Source organism: Anser cygnoides, chromosome 2 (assembly GCF_040182565.1).
Source record: "Anser cygnoides isolate HZ-2024a breed goose chromosome 2, Taihu_goose_T2T_genome, whole genome shotgun sequence".
NCBI classification, from domain to species: domain Eukaryota; kingdom Metazoa; phylum Chordata; class Aves; order Anseriformes; family Anatidae; genus Anser; species Anser cygnoides.
The window spans coordinates 67,446,723-67,471,611 of NC_089874.1; the positions used below are offsets into that span (position 1 = coordinate 67,446,723).

Genomic DNA, 24,889 nt, shown 5'->3' on the forward strand with positions numbered 1-24,889 from the left:
TTTGGTCTGCTGTCACATTTGGCTCTGAGCATTTCTGCTGCACAGTAATGATAACACTGGGACCCTTGAACAAACACCAAGATTTCTAATGCATAGCCCCAGGATCTCCAAAGGCATGCAGACGTCCAGTTGCAGAGGTGGTGATGCTAGGTTTTAGAAGATGAAGTATCATCCAGGGATAAACAATTAAAAAGAGAATACTAGATTTTGGGAAAATAATAGGGAAAATAGAAGGTCCTGAAGATCCTGAGGAGTGAAAGACAATATCCACAACCTGTGTTTTTCTTCACATTCTTTGAAATTGAATATGGTTGTTCAGCTTTAGAACACGAAGCTCAACTGTTTCACAGAAGCAACTCAGAAAATACATTTTGCCTGTGCATAATAGATACTTGTAAAGTTTAGCATGATTCTCCCATGTGTCAGTAGAGTTGGGAGATGCTGCAAGCATGGCTCATTCACCTCAATTGATAAGAAGCATGGGACTATTTGAGATGAGAGACACTGTAATACCTCTTAGCCCCAACGGCCTAAATCAGTGTTGGTTGATGTTCTGTAACTGATCAACTTCCAATTGTCTACTGGTTGGGAAGATAGGCAATAAAACAAAATACTTGCAGTGATCACACAAAAAACTCTGTTTAGTCAGCATTTAAATTATGATTACAGAGTGATTGCTGTTGCTGTTTTTTTGGTTTGTTTTGTTTTTTGTAATTTTTCATTTGTTTCATGCATTGCCTTCTGATACCTTTGGCTACAATAGGTGCCTGGAACCACAGGGTCTGATTAGACAAAGGTCTTTTATAGAATGTGAAAACATCCTTCAAACATGGTAGTCCAAATAAAGGTTTTTGATAATACAAGCCTTACAAAAATAGGTTTTCAGGAAATAATGAATCTACGCAGTTGTGATGACTTAGAAGAATGGGAAAAAGTCACAATGCAAGCTTTGTGTCTGTCTGCTTGATATACCTTTATAATTTTAATCTTTAGAAGCATTCTGTGCAGATTGCTGTGCTCAGAAACAAAACACATTGAAATTCAAACCAAAGATCCTGAAGCAAACCCTACCACAGTAAGTATGCTGGCACACATTAATATTCTAGGTCAATGAAGCTTATTCTAAGCAAAACATCTGGAGCATTGTAAATCCATCTTTCTTTAAAAACTAAGTATATGCTGAACTTCTTTTCATTTCTTTAAGATTCCATTTAATTACAGTCCTAATCAATGCCATTTTGCAAAACCATCTCCTGTACAACATCCCCCATTAAAAATTAAATCTTTGTTGTTCTCTCTCATTCTATTGAAAGTAGTTTTTCAGGGCAGAGCATTAAAATCTTAAGTTCTGGTGAGTAGCACTGATTTTTGATGCAAATACAGAATTTAAATGCTGGTATATGGTCAGAAAGTTTTAGAATTCATTCATGCCTTCCTCTGATTTTTTTTTCCGTCCTCTGAGCTGGATTGAAACAAACATTTATAATATGTAAGGCTAGCTTCAGATCTAGGCAAAGAAATTAATCTTCTTTGCTTCTTAGGCTTCTTAAAGGTAGTCATTTATACCAGAAATGAAATGGAAAAGGGAGGAGTTCTCCTACCCCATTAAGCTGCTGAAAAATTATTTAAATAAGCATTCAATATATTTTGTCTGCTTTTGACTAAGTCAAACTGGGCATCTTTGGAGAATAAACTTTCTTGGTGAAGAACCAATACTACCAAATCCTGGCTATAAAATACTGTACAAGCAACCTCCCCTCCTCCCTCTTATGGAAACAAATGCAACCAAAGAGCATTTCTCCTATGCTCTGTACACCCAGACAGCCACCACGCCTCAAGATTTAAGAATATAAGGCTGTGCTGCTAGATCATTTACCCCCAAAAGCAAACAAACAAATCAGGCACACCTCGAAAATATATTCCTTTACCCACAATACTTGGAGGTCTTTCCTAAAGCAGATGCCCCATACTGAAGTCTGATAACTATCCTCTTTCATTCACAAAAATCACTTTGGCTTTGTCTTATAGTAAAATCATTTTCCTAAAATTGTGTCAGCTCTACAGCAGCTCTCCTTTTCCCAATAAATGTGCAAAGTAACTACTATAAAGTTAATGCCCGGATTAATGTGGAATCAAACTCCCCTGCCATACTAGGCTGGATGCAAATACATACAAACATTGCTGTACAACGTGTCTTGCTTTGTTCAGTATGAAGCAAGTGATCCCAAGACTACAAATCTGACTACAAATCTACAAATGTAATTTTCAAAGAAAAACAACTTACAACCTCTCCGGCTATGCTATGGGAAGTTCAATTCAAAGAGATTGTTTGATTTTCTTGAATCTTATATTGTATAATGATGGCCTCCTATGTAATATTTTAGACATAAATATTATTTTATGGATGCATAGTCATGAAGAGATACTACTGAATTCTAGCAAGGATGGCAGAGTTCCGTCCTTAAGTAGCATGAGCCCATTAGAAGGGTGATTAGTAGAGCATCACTGAAATGCCAAAATCTCTCAAGACAGACAACTGTCAAAAGTTTAGCTAAACTGCATAAACAAACACAGAATCCCCAAAGAAAATATTACTATTTATAATTACACTACAGTAATTACACTGGAGGCCTAAGAGGTACGAGGGCTAGTCACTGTAATAAAAAGTCAGGAATAGTCTGTGTCCCATTACAAACAGATACTTGCTTTGCAGGTAAATAACTGAGACAGAGAAATGGTTTGCACAAATTCATGGAATATCTAAGATAAAGCTACAAAACAGACAATGCATGAGAGCAGCTTGTGATGGTGACTCCAGTCAGTTCTTGTGGAAGACACATTCACTGAGAAGTCTCCCAATATCTCTGAAAGAAGTGGCTCTGAGTTGCCACTTCAGGCCAATGACCTGCATTTTCTTTAAAAGAGACCTCTACAGAGGGCAATGCATGGCTGCACCCGGATACATGGAGCAAAACATTATCTGGAAGAACTATTGTGCTAATGCATTGTGCCATGCAGACATACTGTTAGCTGGCTGTGAGAAGCAGAAGAAAGAGACAGTATTTGCCAACTTCCCCACGATCTGTGGCAACAGCTAGCAACAGCTGCCTACTGAAAAGAAATAGTGAACGTGCATGGATTGTGGCAGGCTGTGTACAAGCTTTTATACCAAGATGCAGAAGCAGCATCTCAGAGGTGGCTTTCTAGGATACTTGTTTTCTTTATTTCTTTCCTTTTCTAAAAATGAACAACCAAGCCCTATTCTGGCTCTTAGAAGAAGCTGCCCAAAGATGAGGTTTCTGGTGGTATGAAGGCTTCTTTTGCTATTGCACAGACCTTTGTTTTTCTCAGTTTTGTAGTAGCATCCATGCATTACACAGAAAAACGAATACATTGTTTGCCTAGAGTATCCCTAAGGGAGCAGAGGTCTGGAATATCTTCATCCCATTTGCTGCCCTAGGGCTGATTGCTAGCCTGCACCCGCCATTCATGGGAACTGAACATCAGCTGCCCAGCAATAAAAGCTCCTGCAAAGAGAACATGTTTTACAGAAAAATATGAAGAGAAAAAAATATATAATTATCCAGTCACATTAGAGACAGTGAGATCCTCCCAGCTTTCCAGCCAGGTACAATTAGCAATTGTTATAAACATTCAATGAGTTAATTACAGCAGCAACTTTCCATTACGTTTCAAAGGGAATATATTAGGTGGTGGAGGACATCAGAAAATGTAAAGTAGTACTTTTATTTAAAGACAAGCAGAAACAATAGCGGAGTAAGCAGTGTATGCCCATGCCCCCCATGACTCCCCAGCAGCACACCTACCTACCGTGCCAGTTGCTGCTGAGCTCCTTCAGGAGGCTCTGCACCACAGAGCACCTCTTCACCCTTTGTGCATATAGGCTTTGCTCACAAAAAGAGACCTGAAGCCCCAGCATGCTCAAAATATACCTCTGCCCCCATGCAGAAACTCATCTAATCAGCCAAGTAGCCCCAGAAAGTGTGCTTGAAGGTACATCAACCAAATCTAATGATGCAACTGCCATCCACTGCTCTCCTACTCCAATATGTTTGGAAGTGGCTTAAAGAAGATATGACTGCTAGCAGTAACCACTTTTCACTTTGAACACTGGAGTGCTGATAATTTCCTTAGCTTTTTTTGTCTTGTTTTTTAAAGCTACTTACTAGCAAAGATTAATGACTGTCTCTGTGAAATAAGAAGAGGACAGAGAAAAATGTGGGGAAGATTGCTAAGCATAGCTAAAACTTGTGCATCTCTATGTGAATCCTACTTTGATGCAGCAGCTTTGATTTGCTGCAGAAACATATTTTTAGCATGGTGTGAGATACTCATTTGTATCAAGACAATTGATAAATTGATGCCTGCCATAACAGCTGACAACATCTAGTACCTCGAGCTTTTGTGGTTCATTATGCTCTCAAGAGTGCTCAGGTCTGCATTCAATTATGTGTTACCAGAAAGTAATTTCAGCTTCAAGTAGTGATTGTAGACTTGTTGATCCTGCTAAGTACAGCCAATGAAAATATTCCTGTTGAGTTTCAGTTGGTGCCCAGTCCCTTCTTTCTCTGGCAGCCAGGTATTTCATTACAACAGACAGAGACCTGCACTGCTGGGATGCTCCTGGAAGGTTAACCTACAGCTGACAGAAAACCACCATTTCTCCGATAAAAATGAAACAGCATACATGTATTTTGGGCTCTCCTTTTTCAGGCTATCTGGAGAAAGGGCCTTCACTGAAGGAACAGGTACTCCATTCAGATGAAGGGAATATGCCCTATTTTGGCACCCCCAAATGGTAAATGCATTCGTTGCTAAAAGAACATACATTCTCTGTCTCAAAAATGACAAGCATACAAAAAAGATCAGGAATGTATTAGGAAAGTTATAAAGATAGCATTTCTTCCTCTGTAGCCCTAAACAAGGCTGAGTAATGACACGTTATTACCCTCCTCTGGAGATGTCTGTCAGCTATACTGCTACTTGCTTGGGGGAATGGGATGAAAGCAAGCTGAACACAAACTGTCCCCTGCCTTCAAACACTGCAAGTGCCAGCCATGCTCACCACATCCCTGCCACTCTTCAGTGCCCAAACTCAATGCAGAACTCAACACCACTCCACCCTCAACTGGTGGTTCATTTGCCAGCATTAGGTATAAATAATTACCTTCTCCAGCGCTTTGCCAATGACACCCTACAGGTGCTGGGAGGAATCTGGACCTACATTCTTAGACAAGTGTGGATGTTCACACAATTCAGAAAGCTGGCCTGAGAAACTGAGCCACACCTTTTGTCCACTGATGTTACATATACCTAGTTCTAGACAACGCACTTCTGTTTCAAGGAGAAAAAACTCCCTTTGCAAACTAGTTCCCAATGCAAACTTAATATTTGGTTGCACTCTTCAATGGATACTGCTTTTTGCTGTCTTATCACTTGCAATCTGAGGTTTTGATGTAATGAAAGCTTCTCTATAAAAACTGCTCAGAGACTTCAGAAGAATTATGTTTCCTTAATGGAATGTCACCAGATTATGATTAATTTGCCATTCCTTGAGGTCTCAGAGAAAGATGATTTAAAAAAGAAAACAAATAACAACGGCAAATCTGAAGGCCTGCATTTACAAATATGACTAACAACTATGACTAACCCAACTTGAACCACACAAAAGATTTTCAAAAGCAAGGCGGTGAGGATTTTCTAAAAGGCAGCTCCCAATGTGTTCAGCTGACCACACTGACAAACAAAACACCGATTATTTGGGAAACGGAAGCCTAAAACCCACCAATTTTAATCTCCTCATCAAATACTAACCCTGAAATGAAGCTGTGGACTTTCTTGGGGACAGTCACGTAAATGACAGAAGCATGGTTTCAAGTGCAGCAATTATACCAACAACTTCCTCAGGGAAAAGCAATTTGTAAGCAAGAAAGCTCAGATATAAAACAGGTCAAAGACACTCCAATATGACACAGAAGCCACAAAGACCTGAAAACAACAGATCAATCAAACAGCTTAAAAAACCCACCAGTACTGTTCTTCTGAGAAGTCATGCATCAGAAATAGAAAGATGAACACACACAGGGCTGACTGCCAAGTAATCACTTCTCCTGCAAACCAAGGCTCTGTGCAACTCATGTGAGAGAAGTACACACCCCTTTCCTAACTAGGGAAGGGGTTAGTATACAGCCTGCCAGTTCACTGAGGTAGACCTTTTAGGGCCCAATCCACATTGGTGAAAGAAGGGGTTAATTTCCTTGATTTTTATTTATTTATTCATTTTAGGGAGAAAAAAAACAGCAAACCACTTTCAAACACCATGGCATATAACTGCTTCTGCTATTTAAGGCATCTGTAAACAACTGATAAGGATGCCACCATTTATTTATCTCTGCAGATGGCTTCCTGTCTTGGCAGATGGAAGAAAACTACCACCGCAGGGTTAAAGGAGGTTTCTCAATCTGAGGTTAGTCACTCCTGCTGCTTATGATACATACTTGGGCCTTGGAGCTACTGCATCTAGATGGTTTGTGAAAGGGACAGCTTCTTTCATGCTGAACTATGCTCAACTCACCTCCCAGGCACAAACATGTCTGTACAGATGAAACCTCCCCACATCATTTTCTCCCTGTGAAGTGAGCAGTTAAGATTAAGTCCATGAAAAACTTGAGCAAAACAGGTAACTTCAAACTACAGGTGGCCACAGCTTGGGAGCAGCAGCAGAATCAACTGGCTTCTCAATGCTAATGATCCCTCCAGCATCCTACTGTGCTCATTTCAAGACCTGAAGTTTTCCCCAGGAGATGCAAATGTGATCTGGGTCAGGTCTCCAGTGAGTAGATCAGCTTGGTCTTTGTGAATTGGAGAAAGTACATTCAGCTAGTTATGTCATTTGGATCTGGTTTTTTTGTTTGTTTGTTTGTTTAAATAAAAAAAAAGATGCTCAAAAGCCTTATATGCTTAAACACACACCTTTCTTTCCTATTCCCTTGTTTCAGATACTTTTACTACAGTTAAAATTCAACAGAGAAGTCATCTACTCTCCCCCTTGTCCTTTCCCACAAAAAAGAAAAGTCAGTAAGGCATAGTTGAGCATAAAATAATACTAAAACTCTTGGCTGTCTGGATCAGCACTATGCAGGCAGTAAAACTGAAAGAAATCTCATTAGCATGACATAACAGTCATTTATAATAAGCAAGATTTAATGTTATGTACCACAGCCTGACTAATTTGCAGACATTTCTATTAGTGGGAATGGTGCTCTACAAGTCTCAAGTTTTAGTTCATTGCACCACATTGAGCAGAAGATGGGTAAGGTGCAAGGAGAGAGATTCATCTCTGTGTAACTCCACTGACTCCAAAAGCAGATCCATGTCATTCTTGGAAAGGCTCTGACTTGATGTCAAACACATGAAGACTCTGAGGGATCCTCCAGATGACCATTTTCCAGCAGGACATTGAAGATGTTTTTGTTTTGCTTTTTTAAACTGTCTTCCCACTACATTTATCAGTGTATATAAACTATTGAAATGAAAAAGATGAATCTCCATGCTTCAAAACGTTTTAGGATAAATTCACACTTGAACAGTCAGATAAGTGCCATAGGGCAAACGCACATCACGGAAAACGAGGCTTGTAGTCCTCTCTGCCATTACATCTGAAAAGGTGGTGTATTTTCTGAAAATATAACATTTTTCTAGGAAAGCTTTTCTTTGCAGTGCTCAGCAAAACTCAGCTTCCCACTGCAGAAGTTAAAAACAAACAAACAAACAAACAAAAAACAACAGGAAAAAAAGCGCTTGCATACAGTCCCTCTTTACAGGGAATCTCCCAAATCTCTTCTACAGCTTTAAAAACTAACAATCTAAATTCTCCAAAGTTAAATCTTGCTTACTTTCACACTAAGCTGCTAAAAGATGGAGCACAATTTTAACATTAAACCATTAAATTGAGCAACCTGACATCCTGAAGTCCCTTCAAATCTCAGATATTCTGTAATGCTAAGTAGTGTTGGTTTACTCAAAAATCAATTTTGCTATGTTGGAAGATAATTCTGGGAAAAGTAGTTTAACTCAAGCTGAACATCCCTGAAAAACTAGATTCAGAAAAACAGCATGAAAAATTTGAGAGTAATGTTCCAATTTGTTTTGATACAGAATAAAGTCTGGGCAATCACATGGGTCTTTTATTCCTATTTCACTGTCCTGAAATAACTCAAAGTGAGACAAGAATTATTTTCAAGTAAAAATATTACTTCTTCCATACTGTCGGCTTCCCCTCATCTCTCTGTTTCTTTGCATCTGTCCTGGGACAGGGGAAACAACCATTAAACAAGTCAAAAAATGTTCTCCCTTTCTGCAAGAAGAGTTCTTTTTCACTACAGGTGTACTCAAAAAAGTTTTTACCATTCTCTTAAATTGTCAACAGCATTGTGGATCTATGGTGATCTCTGACAATTGGTTAAGAGAATTAGAAAACCAGGTACATGTTGCTATTTCTTATAGATGTTTTGGCACAGCTCAAGACCAAGACTAGGTGAAACAAGAATAATTCAGAGGCAGAAATACTGAAGTGCTGGTCAGACTCACAGCTACAGTTAGCTCCGTTCTTCAACTGCAGGTAGATTTGGTGGCTCCTCTATTATAAAAATATAATCCTGCATGGATTTTTTTTTTCTTTTCCTTTCAGGTTACTACTAAACCACAGACTTTCTAACAAGCATATTTGTCCCTCTACCAGCTTGATAGGCTGTCAAAAACTCTGAAGACACCTTCTGTTCTACTATCTCACAGTGGTAGGATTAAAAAGCTTGAAGAATTTTGACTTTACTCACATACTTATTATGGTCTATTGCTTGAAGTTCTAGGCAAAAATTAGTAAATTCTATTTTGTTTCTCAATCTACTTCATCATACCCTAACTCTTCTGTTGGGTCAGAATTGTTCTTCTAATCAACATATACAAGATTGCGTTAGACTGCTCCCTTCTTTCGTCACCTAGCACAGTTTCCTTGGAACAGTTCTCATTTGCAGATCATTTATCCAACAAAGTGTGACAGTTCCTTCAGAGGGATTCTCATCTTCAGTTAGACTGACTACCATTTAAGAAAATTGATGGGTCAATGCTTTCCTAGCTATCAGCTCCTAACTCTTACTGCCTTCAGTGGAGGTAATACATGGAAATAAGAATGACTATGCTGAAAGCAATATCAGATCATTCAACTCCTGATCTCAGCTCCTGGGGTGAGGAGTATGACAAAGGTTCTGTAAGGAGAAAGTCAAATTATTCTTTTTTTCTTCTTCAAAAGATACTATAGTGATATGCTGTTAGCTACCTGTAGGCCTATTTGAAGAGCTTCCTTGATAGCTGTGAACACATTTGATTACACAGATGGCCCATGTAACTTCACTAAGCAATGGCATTAAACAAGTGATAAATATATCTGTAAGTATCTTCCTGAGGAGACTCCCCTACAGAGTGATGCCATTCAGTGGTGTAGGTCACAGGAAAAGCAACATTCTCCACTAGCTGCATCCCAAGAAGATGAAAACAGAAGAAACGACAAACTGCTTCTCAGTTTCAACTGACCACAGTCTATATTTTGGGACCAGAAAAAACAGGGTTGCAGACTCAGAATGAGATAAAAGAGCTTTACAAGGCCCAGCTCTGCTTCTCAGGAACAGTAGTGCAGCGAGTGTAGCTCTGCTAACACATACATTAGTAAGGGCAGCAGGGTTGGGTCACATCACCACTACATCTGTTGTGCAATGCAGTGACAGCTACAGATATAAAAGATGCCTCCTACTTACCAAAGTTTTAGCTGAAGCCTTTTTACAGTGAATAACTCCATGAAGAAAAAAATTCAGGGAAAAGATCTAGCAAGTAGTGTAAACCCTGACAAACCTCCAAATACACAGCACTGTGAACAACACTTTTACTATGGAGGACTAACAATCATGTTCCACATTTTATTTTGTGTTCCCAAGTTTATTTACAAACTAGCTTATATGTTGTTCAGTGACGACATCACCCACCACCAAAATTTTCCTCCCTCTAAAGTAGAAGATATCCACACAGCAACTTCATAAAATAAATACTAGATACCACCACTTAAAATACAAGCTAGAATAGTACAGAAGAAAAATGTAACTATCCAAGCTAACATAAGGTCAGGTCATGACAAGCAAGGAAAATAAAGAAAAAATTAAAACAGGAAAGCTGTTATTTTGCTTTGCTGGAATGAGTTAGTGGGTAAAACACTGGCCAATTTGTTTTGCATTTCCAGTTCTTTTCCAAATTACTTCTTTGACGTTGACTAAGTTGTTTAGTCTTTCCAGACTCCAAATGCCACTATTTTAGTAATTGGATGCCCCGCACTGTTATGAATATCTGAGTTTCAACATCTGTATTTATCCACAACAGAGAAGTACATAGAGCAGAATACCTACTTTGCTCCATACCATGAACATGCATATATTTACCTATCCATTACATAGGTTTATAAACATGGCATCCTACGTCAGCAACCAGCCTCTCCATTCCCAGCTATGTTTTAGAACAGCTTGACCCAGAAACCCACGTGACATCTTACAATTTTCCCATGTCTCAGTTTCTTCATGTGAAGTGTAACAGGCAAATATCACTGTTTACCACTGAGAGAGAATGGAAGACTAATTCCATACTTAAAATCTGTGATTAAAGCTACGACAGAGATGACCAGTCTGTTGTGAAAGCACTGCCTTCTTTACCTGCAGTAAAAGACTGTTTCTGCACTTTCTCTCTACTCTCAGATCTTAATTTGTCCCTAGCTCCTTTTTACAGTTTCATAGACGCTGTAGGTCTGCATAATCACAGAGCACAGAATAAGCATAAAATGGACTTGAAATCCAAACTCTATTTCCCAGTGCATTCTCTGCCATCTTTCCAAACAAGGCTTTTCTCCTCTCCCTGCCTGTGCTCTCCCCCACATCCCCTTGGCTACATGCTTCTCCAATTTGCATGCAGATGTAAAGACACTGGTTTTGGTAGCCACCAGGCACACATAAAATACAGCTGTATTGTCCATCTTCCTGCACTAGGTTCAAAATCGTATGTCAACAACATGACTAAAAAAAAAAATCAGCAGCAGAACATCATTTCCCCCTGCCTCAGCATTTTCTCACCCTTTCCCAAGCTTCTCTGCAAAAGAGGGCTGAGAAAAGTACCACTGGGTTTTTTCAGGTCTTCTGGATAACTTTCTATGGCATCTCCATCATGTGTGCTGCTATTCAGCAGTTACTGCAGATCTCAGTTGCAGTGGATTTGCAAGTCAATCCTCTATCTGTAAATCCCAGATGGCTCAGTGATTTTTAGCACAGCTATTGATCTCCACATTCATACATACCGGCTTCTGGGCAAACACACCCAGCTGCTATCATCACCCACATCCAACTGCCACAAGCAGAAATGAGGACTTTGTGAACCCAAATGCTATCTGCTAATAATACTACCACTGCGAGAAATAAAACTAGTCAGGAACAAGCACATGGTTTGTGCATTTGCCTACCTGATAGAGATCACAAGGCTGCGTCCACACTCCTTCCCTCGCTCTGCAACAGCTGTGCCTTCTGAAGCTGAGCAACAGCCTCCTTAAGTCTTGTGCTCTGGAAATGCACACACTCTACGCACAGCCATCCAGCCTTGCAGTGCCAGACAGCCCCTTCTCCTCCAGCCTCAGCCAGTCGAAAAACAAGTTACAATTCAACGTCCTGCTCCCATATGAAAGGAAGATACAGAGGTCAGAACAATCAATGCAATTAACTGTCCTGAAAACAGCACAAGGCTTTTTGTAAAATGGGAACATTTAATCCGGCCCTTCCCCCTGCTTCCCATATATTACCTATAAATAAAGAGGGTCTTGAGTGGATCCCTGCATGCTTTATGCCAGATTCTCTCTGCTTCTCCCTCTGTCCCACACCACTGCATAACAGAGTTAGGCTCCCAGCCGATGTGGGACGCCATGACTGCTGCTTACCTCCACAAGGCAGTGACTCCCTGCTCCACGCTGAGGTCTCCAAGTAGCCATTTGCTCTGACAAACTTTAGATGAAACCACTTTTGGAGACAGAATGTTGTTGTAGGGGAAAGGGAACAAGCCAATGCTCCAGTTAGCCTTCCCTCCCCGCCCATGCTCTTCCCCTCAAATCACAGAGCTTGGTACCATAAATCAAGCCTTCACAGAGCTGCGGCAGTAGTAGTAGATTTCAGACAAAGTGGCACGGGTACTGTATACTACCACCGCACATTTGTGTTTTAAACACTGTTTGTTGAGCTTTTTAATATGCAGTTTGTCTCCTCCTGCAGGGAATTACTCAGGCAGCCAGTCACATGGCCTGCAGCAACAAAATTATATAATTCACACCGGGCTAAGGCTCTTCAGGGTTCTGGTCTGGAAATCAGAGGGGGGAGAATATAAATAAACCCACGTGATGACAAGGGAATGGTGTCTTTATGTGATTAGCACTTTGCAACTCCACCAGCCTGCACTCACACAGGGCTTGCTGTCACAGAAAACTCAGCTATATAGTAAACCTCACCTATGTTAGAAAGGAACCTGTTCGTACATGAAGCTGAAAATAAGCCAGCAAACAGCCTGCAACATATCCTCAGTAAGGGAATGGCCACCAAGTGGAAGAGGATATGTATGCATGCAAATTTATCAGATTTGGGGGACGGTGGAGGTTTCAATAGTATAAAAACAGATTAAACTTAAATTTAAATTTAAGTCCTATACAAGCCTTCTCCAATGTTCAAATTGGTTCACAACCATGAAGACATTTCAGGGTTTCATAAAGTCTGAAGTGATTTGATACACACATTTGGATCTGTGATCTTGCGTTAGACCACCTCCACCATAATACTCTGTAAAGTTTTTACTGTGCAGAATATAACAAAATTAGCATGGAGTGGTTTATAAATGCAAACGCAGCACAGAGACCCTCCTGGCCTTTGTCACTGTGGGATCAAACATGGAATTTCCACCTGACTTAAAACATAGTCCAAGTCATTTTCTCCCCACTCGTGCCCAAATTTAAGGAGCATCTGGATTCATTGCTTTGGTGCTTCTGACTGTAATGACAGACTTCTGCAGCTATGGGTTGCACCTGCCATTGGCATGGCCAGGAAAGATGTTAGGATGTGAGCCCCTGAAAGATCTGCAGCTCTGGTGGATGCCGTCATGTTCCCCTTCCACATGTTGTTATGGATATTCCTCAGGTTTCCCTTGCCACCAGGACCACACAATGCTCCATTTGCTCCAGTTGATAGACTTCTTCCAGCTCATTTTCAACTTCTTTCACCAAATTGCTTGTAATATTTCTACCTTGACCATAGTTTTGCTTATTGTTTTCTTTCTGTTTAAGTTGTTTAACGAGCCAGTCTCATTTTACCAACTCACTGATTTTATGGATTATTTCACTTAATTGTTCATTCTCTCCTCCCAGGCTGTCCCCTTCCCCACTCCCAACACCAAACATGCACTGCTTCCAGAAGTCTTGTCTCTGCATCCAAGCCCCTGAACAACACAGTTCCTACCTGTACCTCTCCTTATTATCAGGGATATTATTTATGCTGCCAGAAGGCATCCACATGCCAGCCACAGATCATGACTCCACTTGTGGAGGAACAACTCCTCAGAGCCATGCCTCTCCTCTGGTCCATGATTCCTGTCCCTCTGAAACATTCCTACTGATCCAATCCTGCCAGATGCACTTGTATGCACAAATCCTTCACTGGCCACGCAGCCTTTCCAACGTGCCCACCAATTGCTACGTACCATCATTCTCCTCCAAGGAAGCAACTAAGGGTGACCAACCATCATGGCTACAAGAGTCAGCGCTCTGGAAAATGAATGCAGGAAAAAGAAGCTCCAGTAGGGAAATGTGCATTCCTGACCTCGCCATTCACGTCGTCTTTTTATTCATTCTACTCTGGTGATGTTTTTGGTTAGGGTGATACAAGTGCTTGTTGATCTCCCAGACAGAGATCACCTGAACCCAGAGCATGGCTGTCTCTCAGGATTCCCGTACTTTTTTCCTCTCTGGAAAACTTCACACTTTGGGTACGACACCACCCCAACACTCATCTCTCCAGCAAGCTGCCCTCTCCTTACCCATGCTGTTTACTCCCACAAAGTATGCACAGGAAAACCAACATGAAATTAACATTCACCACAAAAATGGAAAAATATGCCTCTAAAAAAACAGATGGAAATAAAAAAGGAAATGCTGTTGAAGGCAATTTGGGTGTGGAAGTGGGAGTCTCCAGATTCACGAGGACTCAGTGATGGGGGGCTTTGCCTCTTTTTATTGTAAAGATGCCTTTACAATAAAGAGAGAAGAGGAGCTTAAAAACAGAGCAGAGTTCATACAGTGGGGACTTGAATCAAAATCTATGACCTTCCTTATTTAAAGGCAGCAGCAGCATGTTCTGCAGTTGCCCATTATAAATCACCAGCTGAACAAGAAGCGAGACAGATGGGCCAGTGCCACTGAGTACCTTCCCAACTGTTAGGAAAGCAATGCCTGATGTTCATCTCATGAAAATTTTTGGTGTTCTGACATGAAGCATCACCCAGTTTCATCTCCAGAGGCCAGTACTTGACTGCTCCAGTACCAAGGGCAGCAAGGAGGTCCTCTCTGTTGAGGTCTCCACCTCTCAACCCAATCTTTGATTCTCTAGCCTCGTCTACATCGCAACTCAGGTTTGTTGTTTATAACCACTGCTTAGAAATGCAAAGCATACTCTCATGAATGGCATCAGCATTTACAAAAGCATCTGATGTTTCCTCTTGCCAATTTCATCATGCGCAATTAAAAAAAAAAAAAGCCTGCCAGATCTTAAATATTAATATTTGAAAAACAGTAATAGATATAGAAGAACATTCTGTTTGACTGTGTTTTGATTCACTCTGTGTAGCTGGTCTATTTTTAGATTTTCTGTGCTTAAAAATCAAAATCAAAAGTCTGAGATTATTGTATGATGGCATGATCCCAGGAGATGGGCTTCTAAGAAAAACCTCATCATGAAGTCATGTGTTGTGCTGCACACAAAGGCTGAACATTTTGGGCAGTCATCAGCATTAGTGCAGCTTCACTGGGTTCACTCAACTGCATGTCCAAACCAGTTGTATTCGGTTTCCACATGATAAATACGAAAAAATAAAACCCATTTCAACAGAAATGTAAAAGACTAAGACAGATCAAGGTGGAAATTGGCAAAAAAACATCCAGCATCAAGCAGAACTTTTGTGAAACAGACAGCAATACTTTAATTTTGCTAGAAGACATTCTTAATGCTGTATCTCAGAGAAGCAAGCCCATCAAATTATTTTTCATTTCCTCAGTATAACAATTTTCCTTTTATAAATAATCCAAAACTTTGTCTACTTCAAGCCCCTGAGAAATAACGTGAAAGTAATGCCTAGTAGAATTTTAATGACACAGAGAGATTTACTGAAGATTAAATTTGATTAAGCATCACTAAGTAATGAGGTATTTCAGGGAACTATAACATAGTGAGGGAGCTTCTGAATTCAGTCTTTAGTCTGTAGGACCTTAAGTAATTTACCAATATAGTTAGTATAAATGTTTCACACAAGCAACTTAAATGGATGTTTAAAAAAAGGTCCACAGCATAAATATTCTTAGCATTAAAAAGCCATATGTCAGAGATAAGTCACAAACAAAAATGCCTTGGAAACAATATAAATACTTATACAGCTGCTTTCCTTTTCCCAAACTTTCAGAGGAAAAAGAAACTGATTAATCCTTACAGCATTCCTTTGAAATTCAGTCAGAATTTACTACTCTTCTTTTCCAGATAGGCAGTCTGAGGTAGGACAGTCAAATTGTTTGGCGAAAGCCACAGGGAAAGCCAAGGCTAAAAAATCAAATGCATTTTAACAGCTAACATGTTTCCAGACCCATGTCTTGTATCATTCTTAATGAGTCACCCATCTCTTTAACAAACTGTGTACTAAGAGCCTGTTCCAGTTCCAGTGACTTGAGCAGGTTTTCATCATGCTCCCCTCTCGTGGGTTCTCTGTGCAGAGCCTGCCACAGTGCAGTCCCCTTCCCACCTGGCTATTAGACAATATCTTAGTGCAGCTAATTTAGCAAAGATCTTCATGCTGTGTAGTGTAATTTAATAAGAAGGAGGCTTTCCACTGTCTTGCATCATATACAGTTTTGGCTATCCACTCAGAGATACAATACTGTACAAAAGGAATTTGGATGCTGTGCCACATCAGAAGTGTAAATTCTGTAGAGCACACACATTACACAGGCATTCTTATTTTCTGAATACTTTCTTTGTGGCATTATACTTCATTAAAATGTAAGTTTTTACCAAATCCTTCCCAATGAGGATGACAATATATCTCTCTGTATTGAAGAAGAGAAGTATCTCCTGTATATATATGGAAGATTTTGGGAGAAGAGATGTATCTTTGAGTCTACATGAAGAATAAGTACATTGTTCAACCATAAATGTTTGTGATGTCCTTTGTAATATACAGACAGCTAGACTAGGGCAGAAGTACAGACTGAGTGGCTTGGCGTGATAGTGTATGAGTTTCCCCTGTCTAATCACCCAGATGCTATAGCCAGAGCCATAACAAAAGCAAGACAATGAAAATTGCTGGTCCTTAGTAGCCTTTGGAAGTGGGATGACAAATGGGACCAAACATAGTTAAGCTCTGTTAACTGCTATAGAAAGGTAGGCTGCAGGTTCACAAAAGCCAAGCAACTGGCATTCAGAAAGAATAGGAAGAAGCAGCAAACATGATTAGACTTGGCTTCAAGGTCAAATCTAAAAGCAACAGTAGAAAAGCAGTTCAAGCCATAGGGAGAAATCATTATTCTGTTGACGCCTCCATACCTTGGCTCCAGATAGTGGCCAACAACTGGGAAGTGAAGTTAACCCCCTGCAGGTAAGCTGACTTCTGTGGTGTATTTGATGAAAAGACTTCTTTAAAAGCTCTGGGCTGTTTACCTAAAGCTCTTTGTAATGACAGGAATTTCAAGAAAACCCACATTACCCTAACAGTGAATCTTAATATAAACAAGACTAATTTTCTTCTTTTCTCATTTATGGCCTAGAACTGCCTATGCAATAAATAAATAAATAAATAATAATAATACCTGGGTTAAATTCTCTCACCTTAGCTTGCGTGTAGGTCCACTGTATTCGGGTGCTCTTGGGATAATAAGTGTGAGACAGAGGAAGACAGTGGGGATAACTAGCAAAGCAGAATTACCAAGACAAGACTATTACCTGGCTTTGATATGGATATTGGATGCAAGGGTCATTTGAAGCGTCTTCAATGCTAACACTGGTGGCTTTCACAAAAAAAGAAAATGGAAGAGACAGATCTCTCACATCTTTTCCAGATGTGTATTTATAGAACTTGCTACACACTGAACAAGGGAGGTTTAAAATGGGATCAAAGGTAAAACAAAGCAGCTGAAGAGAGCTGCTCACACTTTTGGATGGTGGCAATGTAACACGCATGATAATAGGATACTTCAAATGGCAAAGTTCTGGGAGCACATGAGAATGGGAAATGAAATGGCCAATATAGAGTACAGATAGTGACGGAATGTCATGTAGGCTCAAGTCTTGCCTAAGACAGCTCCAGAGAAGTGCAACAGGGCAAATTCCGTAACAGGCAAGATCAGGAAGAAGGGCTGGGAAAAGGAAAGCTTTGTCTGCTAGAGAAAGAGCTTGCTCTTCAGGGCCCAAGAACCTCACATAAGTCTCCAAACCTAGGTTTTAAGTTCTGTGCACAGTGTGGCAATCAGACAAACCCTTAATATTCATGGCCCTAGGGAGAATTAAGTGTCTGTGAATTATGGCTTAAGTGACCTGAAAAATAGCCGTGAGCTCTTGAGAAGGTCTGTTTTTCAGTGAGCTGAGATCAGGTGGATGCAGTAGCAAAATACCTTAGAAATGATTATACTTTATTTTCCTAGGGACTGAAAGAGACCAGAGGAATAATCTTCTCTGACCTCCTGTTTAAGAAGATTAAGTGTCAGAAAACATATTCAGAAAGCACCTCACTCCAACCCTTCTGAGCTTCTAAGACAAAGAAAGTACCCAGCACATCCAGATTGTTGGCCAGAAATATTTGTGCAAACAAATTTATTTTCTTCCTTTGAGCAAAGTCACGAACAAAAGCTTCTTTTTCTTTCTGGTACCAGAAGCCAGCAACCATTAACTGGAGAAAAATACACGTTTGAGCACTACCTGTGGGGAGATTTTGGAAATCCAGTCTGTGGGAGTGTCCTGCCTCTGGAATACATGTACCCAACAAAAGTGTAATTGAGCACTGTGCTGGCCAAGTTTGCTGTCATAAATAAATCCAAAGGGCTGGATCTGAAGTCAGTTGCAGGAGATATTGGATTTGACTCATACTCTTAACTCCAGACCTTGGGTCCAATCCCAGCAGTGAACCCATAAGGAGTGGGGTATGTAGGTGGAGTTGTGAAATAAACCTGCAGGCTTCTCTTCTGTCTTGCTCAGCTGGCTTCAATTACTTCAAGCAAAATCTGCCTCCTAGTACTTCTTGTTATTTTTAGCTTATGCCTCTTTTAAACTCTCAAGTATTTAAACTATTCCTTTCATGGTCACGTAGGGACTGCCTAGGAAAACACAATAAAATACTCATAAGTTATCTCCACTATATCCAATATAACATCCTGCAGAAATAGTGACTTTTCATTGTAACACCCATCAAAGGGCCACCATGAAAGACTCACCTATGAAATGAAACATCACACTGCCACTTACAATAATTTATCATAGGAGTAAAGAAGAAAAAGTGGGAAACTAGTAAGTCTTCCTTAAATTACTGTAAGGACATCAAAACTAATAATTCTACAAAAGACACTCTTCATCTATGTGCTATAGGTTGTGAAAAGGATGGAGAAAATGTTGGAAGAGTAAAACTTGAGGGAACAGGCAGAACAGATTGAATCAGCAATTATCAGTACTGAGGATAAAATTAACTTTTTGATCTTTTAGAACACAGATTCAAACTTCATTCCAACTATGGCGTCTTTAATACACCTCTGCTTTCTAACTTTTCAGAGAAATGCTTTTGTTCTCTTATTTAACATTTGAGAGAGCACAAACTGCGGTACTTGTGCAGATGAAAAAAAACATTTGCACGGTTCAAAAATAATGTTGAAAAGAAACCATACAAATTTTTCCTCAGTAACTACAAAACCCTGGCACAATACCAAGAGCTCACTTAAGATTAATGCACTGCAGATTATGCAATACGCACTGGAGGAATCAACTTTAGAAAGAAATGCCTTCCTCCCTTGTATTTGTGGACCATCTCAAGGACACAGAGCAGTCTTGTTTTTGGGAACCCCACTGAAATAACGGAGAATGAGGTTCTCCTTTTGTCTTACTCTAACATGTTCTCCTGTGGTCCACAGCCCTTTGAGACATACAACCTCACCCTTAGGTTGCATGCACCATGGTGCAGTTGTTGAAAGCCGTCCAGCTTTCCTCATCTGTTATGTACACTTATAGAGAGCGCACAATACAGTCTACTGCTTTGTTTCCTTTGAAAATACTGTGGCCGAAAGCATTTATTGCTCTCACATCAGTAGGCCCGTGTTTATCACATCAAGGATCACCTCATGATTAGTATGGCACTTAGTAAAATGTCAAAGCTGGCTAACATGACTAGTACTCAGACTTCAGTTTGTCCATAAAGCTACCTTGCAATGCACTGAGAGCATCTTGCCTTCCACATCCTGGAAATCAGCGGTCTTTTTGCTTCTCTGATCTCAAATTTGAATAAATAGCATCCCAACTCCTAAAAGAAGAAAGTGCTCTCATGTATCACAAAGGTTTTTGGTTTAAGTTCATACAAAATAAATAAATAAATAAATAAATCTGAACCTAAACTGAACTCACAGAAAAAAAGCCACCTAGCTGAATTCAGCTGAAGAGTTGGTGTCTGATATGCCACAAATCAATGACAACACATATGAACCACTCTCAGAAGCATCAAAGAGAAAAGGTCACACCTCCACAAAGGGAGATGCTGTAGGAACCTCTCTGCAGAGATCTACATAGGGTTTTATTCTACTCTGAACAGGGCTTTCAAACAACCCAGAACTGTGTGTCACGCCAGTAGCTGCTACAAACAGGTTAAAGCCCTTTGTGCACCAACCCTCTCACGTTGAACACCAATTTGTGACCAAAGAAAGGCACAATTATTAATGTTGAGACAAAGCAAACAAAACAATAATTTGAGCTCTGCAGAGCTACCGTTTTTAAAAACTTCACTAAAATCCTTTTTTTTTTTTAAATCTTCTAAATTTTAAAATTTAAAATCTTCTAAAATTTAAAAATCTTCTTTTTTTTAAAAAAAAAAAAAAAGATTTCCCACCAGTTGCTTGTGTGTGATCAACAATTTCTCAAGCAGTCTCCTTACTTCAGGGCAAGCAGGAGTAGTACTATGAATTGTTTCACGCTGTCAATGTACAATCTGTGCACCTCTGTATTTGCTGGTCTTCCTTTAAAAAATGGCTATGCAAGTTCAGCTAGCAAAGGAGCAACATCTCCTAGAGCACCAGTAACATCTCTGACCACAAAGATAAGGACTGGAGATATAGCCTTTGAGGTCTTGTCTTAGAGAAGGTTTTTGGCTGGCAACCTTGACACACATTCAAACATCCAGCCACAACATGAAAATGGGCTTGCAAATCCTTTAGAGAAGTCCTTCGGGGACACTTGAAAGTCAAAAAAGAGGAGTGGCTTACTTGTGCTTTTGGCAAAACATGAATTAGTTTATGTATCCTACTCCCAGCACCCATCATTTTCTATATATTCACTTTAGAGAGCCCACAGCTCTGTACTCTGCAGCCATGCCACCCCAGAGTCACCTCCCTTCCCTTGCAGGAAAACCTTCAGGCTTCTGAATTCCTGTACTCATGTTATTGCCACAAGATCACTTTGTTACTAATGAAACAGATTCTTTTCTTAACAGCAGAAGTGACAGAAATTCCAAAGATGTGTGAATGCTGAAACTGTGAAATAGCAAATTATCATACCTGTGAGAGGAAAAACATACACAGAAAAAAAAAAAAAAGAAACCAAAACCAACAAACCTCTGCCTTTTCATTCAGAAAGGAATAAAAATAAAGGTCTACAAAAGAAAACTACATCAAAAACAGTTCAGGTTCTGTGCTGTGTCTCAAAGACACACACGGTAGATTGTCCAGTTAAGAAATAATGGAGGTTAAGGTACCTCCAGAGGAGGAGATGGAGAGCTCACAGCAGCGGAAACCTGACTTATTTTATCTTGAAATCTCCGCAGCATTGCAAGCCGTAGCCTTGCTCTCAGCAAACCTTTCTGATATTTTGGTCAGGACTTCAGACAGAATCATTAGGACTTAATGCTTTATAGCCATGCACAGCAGCGCCTGTATTTCAGGAAAGCCACCTTTCAAGGCTAGCATGAAACATCTGGGCCTTAGCCTGAAGACTTTGTGTTCTTGGTGTTTACACCAATGGTGTTTACACCATTCTGTCTTTGACAGCAAATCCCAGACCTTTCTAACACTGAGCATCTTTAATACTGAAAGTCTCCCCCCAGCCAACAATTACCAAACTGCAGCTGAGTGAAGATTATTGGAATATCATCTCTGCCTCTTTCTAGCATGTAAATATATTTCTGAGCAGAACCCTGTGGGAGACAAAAAAGGTAATTTCAATTTGTGGAGGTTTCTTATGCGCGTTTTTGTTGTGCCATGGGAGAACAAACACAGTATTTCATTCTCACAGGCCCCAATTCTCCACAAAATAAGAAGCATTAACAGTGCTCCACATTAGTAAATGTGGGTTACTCAGGAAAAAAAGGATCACACACCAAAATTTTGCTTGCTCACACCTGTATCTCCTTTTCTACACACATGCAGAGGCATGTGACATCCCAGGTCCAGGAAGTCCACTCTTCTCTGTGCTCTTCATTCCCCTAAGATGAGAGGACAACCTGTTCCCTCAGCAAGAGGTACCAGCAGAGGAGCTGCCCAACTGGCAGCAGGGTGGCCAGCACTCCCAGCTCCTTATAAAGTTGAGAAACCAGGCAAAGGAAAGCAGACAGATTTTCAGCAAGTATTCACTTGCTTTCTTGCCAGTTTTGAATTATTTCCAAAGGATGCTATAATTCCAACAAGGCAGCATTACCATGAAGAAAAAATAAACCATTTTGCTGGAGAGGTTCTTGCTGTTCGGTTACGACGTCACGAACCTGGGATGCTTTCACTTTGTATTTCTTTTAACAAAAGCCATTTGGCCCATGGGCATACTATCATGAACTGGTTATTCCATGTATACAGAAAACCCAAAGTGGCTTAATTTTTTTTTTGGGGGGGGGGGGTGGGGGGGAGATCATTCTATTTTATGTATGCCCTCTGTCTAGGTGTAGAATTGTCTAACACAATTTCACAAGCATCTAAAAGTGACCCAATACAGCTTTCCCATATGTAAGACTATCTTACAGTTTTTAGATCTGATACCTTAATTCCTTTCCATGGCTAGAAGCAATTGCTATAAATTTTACTGCAATGTTGTGAATCCTGAGACTAAATCCGAAGGACTGTGAGACAGCAAACCTTAAATCTGTCACTGGCTAGAAAATCTCCACCTAGCTCTGAGGGCACTGAGAAATACATTTTTAGCTCTATTACAAATGAGTTGGGTGACTTTGTGCAAGTCACTTTGACTTTCCCTCAGTAAACTCTTCAAGGCAAAGATTGTACTTACACCAGGGCTACTTAAAGAGGCTATGGTTTGCCAATTACTACCTTTTATCATAATACTGTTACTGCTATTAATAAGGACTGAAGACTGGTAACCAAATACTATTCTGAAGTACTTTAGGCATGATGATGCTATCCAACAGGTAAAGAAAACAGCTGTTTCTTGTTTTGTCTCACAGACAGTGCAGACTCTGCGAAACTAATTTGTTATTGTGAATTCAGTTACAAATATGATAAAAACCCTTTTAAAAATCATAAGCACATACTTCAGAATTTCACGGCAGTCTATATTCAGGAAAGACTTTTCTTGAAATCCACTACACAACCCTTTTGTGGAAAAGGCCAGATTGTGATTTTTAAGATTAACTCAATGCTTACTCAAATGTATGCATTTTGCCCATGATGTTTCAGAGTGAATGTCAAAAATGACCTCAGATGTCCAATAAGTTTTCCCAAGTCTGTGAATAGTGCAATATTCACCAAGAGGTGTGACATGTCCAGATCACTTCCACAAGAGATTATATCCATGACTCCAAAGCTGCTCTAAGAGATGCTACACAGGACAGCTGAAGAACAGGTACATACCTAGCAAAGGAAGCCACCAGGTCTGCAGGAGGTCTAGGCTACTTGTTCACACAGCTGCAGTCTAATCTTGGACACAGAATGTGCTCCTTGTCCTCTGAGCCTCTTGTGGGGAGGGCAGTAGCCCTCAAGCACATTCGCTGTGTCCAAGTAACAATCAGATTGTACCCCAACAACCTTACAGCATCAGCACACCTCAAACCTGTTCAATGCAGAAAAGAATATGGCCCACACTGACTTGGGTGGCAAGTGTGTTGCTTCCACATGGTAGGTCAACAAACCTGTAATCCATTTATTTTCCTTTGCAGCTAATCAAAACACAGAAAGAGCCTCTTTTTTTTTTTTTTCCTTTTTTTTTTTTTCTTCCCTTCCCTTTAAATTGATCAAGCTTATTTAGTACAACTGTAGTCTGGAAGAGGTTAAGACATCATTATTTTGCTTTGATAATTGCTGAAAGAAGTTATAAAAGCATAAACCAAACATTTCAGTTGTCCAGGAAAGAACCTGTGTCAGGAAAGACCTGAGAAAGAACAATTGGCCCACAGCAGCTCTAATTCAAATATTCGTTCAGCAAAATGAAATTAACTGATATGGGTATATTCCCTTTTATTTTGTCCACTATCTATTATGCACACCTTTTCTGGCTTCTTATCACTGGGATAACTGGCATGAACTCTGGGTGCTTTGCAGATGAACCATACTCCAATTAAAATTTTAGCTCAGAGATGTCTAATGGCTCTTCCTTCTTGTAAATTGAGTTTAAGTCCAAAATTTGACTTGGAGAATAATCATTTAGTTTTATGTGTGGTGATGTCAGAAGAGATTTGCTCCACACTGAATCAAGAGCTCCAAATTCTCATAATCCAGTAACAATAAAAAGACCCAAAAAGGCCTTCCTAGAAGTGAATGAATGCACAGTGCTTGATTAAGTATGATGGTTTAAAACTAATTAAACCACTCATCACATTCCCCAGGGCCCATATCCTGTAAAGAATTCAATTGGACTTGGGTAAGTAAAAGAACTCACTTGCTGTACCTACTTTGCCTTTTATAAAATTCATGCTCTGCTAAATGCACCCACACTTGCATATTAGTTTTAAAAGGATACGGTGATGATAAATGCTTTTTAATAACAGAAAGTGAATTATTTCTACCATTTCTACCATTTATCTCTTGAATTATTCTTACAGTGAATTTCTTTCCTTCTTGCAAAAGCAGTTTAGTGCTTGTAAAATATGTTCCCAGTGGGTATACTAACCATCTGCCTGCATGTAAGCATGTCCTAGAACAAATACATGAATCTGCATTCTTGAATTTCATAAGTGATCAAATATTACAAAAGCAATGAGAAATTTCAAGTAGTTAGATTGCATCTATGAGTTTCTTCTAGGTGAACTGTGCTGGAATACAACATGAGTAGAAATGCATGCAACATACTGTAACTGTACTGCAATCACCAGAACT

General features: G+C 39.9%; 1 protein-coding gene across 9 annotated transcripts in view; it reads right to left on the bottom strand.

Annotated features, from left to right (window-relative positions):
* PHACTR1 (phosphatase and actin regulator 1) overlaps positions 1 to 24,889 on the bottom strand; it is a 409,041-nt gene that overhangs the window by 171,904 nt on the left and 212,248 nt on the right. Inside the window, exons 1-2 of one of the 9 annotated variants that reach the window (XM_048075529.2) lie at positions 12,035 to 12,183; positions 11,567 to 11,768 (exon numbers count right to left, since the gene is read on the bottom strand). The exons of 7 other annotated variants lie outside the window; for them this stretch is intronic. The gene's annotated coding sequence lies outside the window, so the exon portion shown is untranslated. Of the gene's footprint in view, positions 1 to 11,566; positions 11,867 to 12,034; positions 12,184 to 24,889 lie in introns of those variants that run through there. One more of the 9 variants, XM_048075530.2, reaches the window with a different exon arrangement.